This window comes from Myotis nattereri, assembly GCF_964212035.1.
Source record: "Myotis nattereri genome assembly, chromosome: X".
In the NCBI taxonomy this organism is placed as follows: domain Eukaryota; kingdom Metazoa; phylum Chordata; class Mammalia; order Chiroptera; family Vespertilionidae; genus Myotis; species Myotis nattereri.
Window position 1 is genome coordinate 122877887 of NC_138078.1, and position 2732 is coordinate 122880618.

The 2732-nt window shown below is 39.6% G+C and overlaps 1 pseudogene across 1 annotated transcript; it reads left to right on the forward strand.

Moving 5' to 3' along the window:
* The first annotated feature begins 209 nt into the window (after nucleotides 1-209).
* Nucleotides 210-1121, forward strand: LOC308511811 (armadillo repeat-containing protein 10-like; annotated as a pseudogene). Its single transcript has 2 exons — nucleotides 210-619; nucleotides 797-1121. The product of its transcript is annotated as an armadillo repeat-containing protein 10-like (transcript).
* Nucleotides 1122-2732: the final 1611 nt, after the last annotated feature.

Sequence of the window (2732 nt, forward strand, 5' to 3'; positions counted from 1 at the left end):
AGTGCGTGGTTTTACTATTTTCGCAGGGCTGTTTCCAAGAGGTGGAGCTCAGACTCCCATTTCCTTTCTTCTCCAGTGGTTCAGCTGCAGCTCTGGTGCCTGCGTGACCCACTTGCTTCACAGATTACAGCGGCGGCACCCACTAGCCCCACGCATCATGCCCCATGCTGTGCCCTGGCCCCAGTGGCAGCCTGGGCAGTGCCTGCGACATGGGCTGGGTGGCGGTGGGCCTGCTGCTCGCGGCTGGCGTCTGCACCTGCTATTGCATTTATAGGCTGACGTCGGGGCAGTGGCAAGGTGGCCAGGGCTCCGGCTGTGTCCCTCCTGGTCTGCAAAATTCTTAACCAATGGTTCATATGATGATGTCCTAAATGCTGAACAACTTCAGAAACTCCTTCATCTGCTTGAGTTAACTGAGGATCCTACAATCATTGAAAGAGCTTTGGTCACTCTGGGTAACAATGCAGCCTTTTCAGCTTACCAGGCTATTATTTGTGAATTCGGTGGTATTCCACTTGTTGGAAGCAAAATCAAGGATCCCAACCACAGTATTAAAGAGAAGGCTTTAAATGCACTGAATAACCTGAGTGTGAATGTTGAAAATCAAATCAAGATAAAGGTATACGTCAATTAAGTCTGTGAGGATGTCTTCTCTGGTCCCCTGAACTCCCCTGTGCAGTTGGTGGAACTGAGATTGCTAATACACATGACAGTTACCAATTACCATCAGCATATGTTTACCAATTACATTACAGACTTGTTCCAAGTGCTGCTTTCAGGAAATAGAACCACCAAAGTTCAAGTTTTAAAACTGCTGTTGAATTTGTCTGAAGATCTAACCATGACCGAAGGACTATTTGGTGCCCAAGTGGATTCATCATTCCTTTCCCTTTATGATGGCCACATGGCAAAGGAGATTCTTCTTTGAGCACTTACGCTAATTCAGAATATAAATAACTGCCTCAAAATGGAAGGTCATTTAGCTATTCAGTCTACTTTCACTCAAGGTTCATTGTTTTTCCTGTTATATGGAGAAGAATGTGCCCAGAAAAATGAGAGCATTAGTTAATTGTCATGATGCGGACGTGAAGGAAAAGGTAACAATAATATCCAAATTCTAACTGGTAGGTCATATTTTGGGTTGCGGGCTCGATCCCTGGTGGGGGGCGTGCAGGAGGCAGCCGATCGGTGATTCTCTCTCATCATTGATGTTTCTATCTCTCTCTCCTTCTCCCTTCCTCTCTGAAATCAATAAAGAGATATATTTTAAAAATATGAAAAACAAAATTATTCCAGATGCTGAATTTAAATAGTAAATATCAGATTTCATCATTTCCACAGCTAGTACTTGCCATGGTCTTCTGATTTATTTTGGACCATTTTATTGATACCAAAAAAATATAACAGTTTCTTCTGAAACATATATTTCCTTTTATTTTGCTCTTTGCTGAGCTACTTTAATTATTTCTTCTACATGAAGTGACAGTGACCTTTTTATATGTAAGCTACTCTTCTGCTGTTTGCTGTGATTAGTAGTTACTCACCTGAGAGAGCATTAGTATGTGATTGTTTCAGAACTGCCGTAGGAATGACCTTCTTTTAGTAGCAATGAGATCCTATGCTCTTGTGTCCACCTACCAGACTAGCCATACTGCTTTCAAAAGTTTATTCTAATTATGAAAATCTATTCTATTCAATGAAAATGGTAAACTTTTCAGAGAAATGTTTGCTACTACTCACCCACTCCCACTCAGTGTGCCAGCAGGTAAAGATGCTGTTATAAAATACTGGGATCCATCCAAGTGCCCACCTATAGGCAAATGGTTAAGTCAATCATCTAGTCTTAAAGAACTAAGTAGGTCTGAATGTGCTAATGTGGAAAGACATCCATGAAATATTAATGCTTTTAAATGAAAGATATTTAGGGTTATATATGGATAGCCACTTCTAGAATGATACTCAAACTCCTAGGCGTGGGACTGTGGAGTGAGAAAATGACTTTTCTATGTTCACATTCTACTGTTTGAAATTTTTACTATGGCATAAATTTAATCATAATTTTTTTTAAGTTAAAAGGAAAAGTAACTAAAAAAAAAAGACATAGGGTAGCTTAATGGACAGGAAAACATGACCGATGTATTTGCTGTCTGCAAAACACCCACCTCAGAACAAGGCTCACACAGACTGATAGTGAAGGCATGGAAAAATTTTCAGGCAAATGGAAATAAGAAAAAAGCTGGGGGTGCAACTCTTATATCTGACAAAATAGACCTCTAAGTAAAGGCCATAACAAGAGATAAGGAAGGCCACTACATAATACTAAAGGGAGAAATCTAACAAGAGGATATCACTCTGGTAAACCTATATAAACCCAATACAGGAGCACCCAAATACATAAAACAACTTCTGGAAAATATCAAAGGAGAGATCAATAGCAATACAATCATAGTAGGGAACTTTAATACCCCACTGACACCATTGGATAAATCCTCTAAACAAAAAATCAGCAAAGAAACAGCAATCCTAAAAGACTCACTAGATCAGATGGACTTAATTGACATCTTCAGAATATTTCATCCCAAAGCTACAGAATATACATTCTTCCCCAGTGCATACAGGACATTTTCAAAGTTAGACCACATATTAGGACACAGGCAAAGTCTGTTCAAATTCAAGAGCATAGAAATCATAAAAAGCATCTTCTTAGATCACAATGGCATAAAACTAAAAAT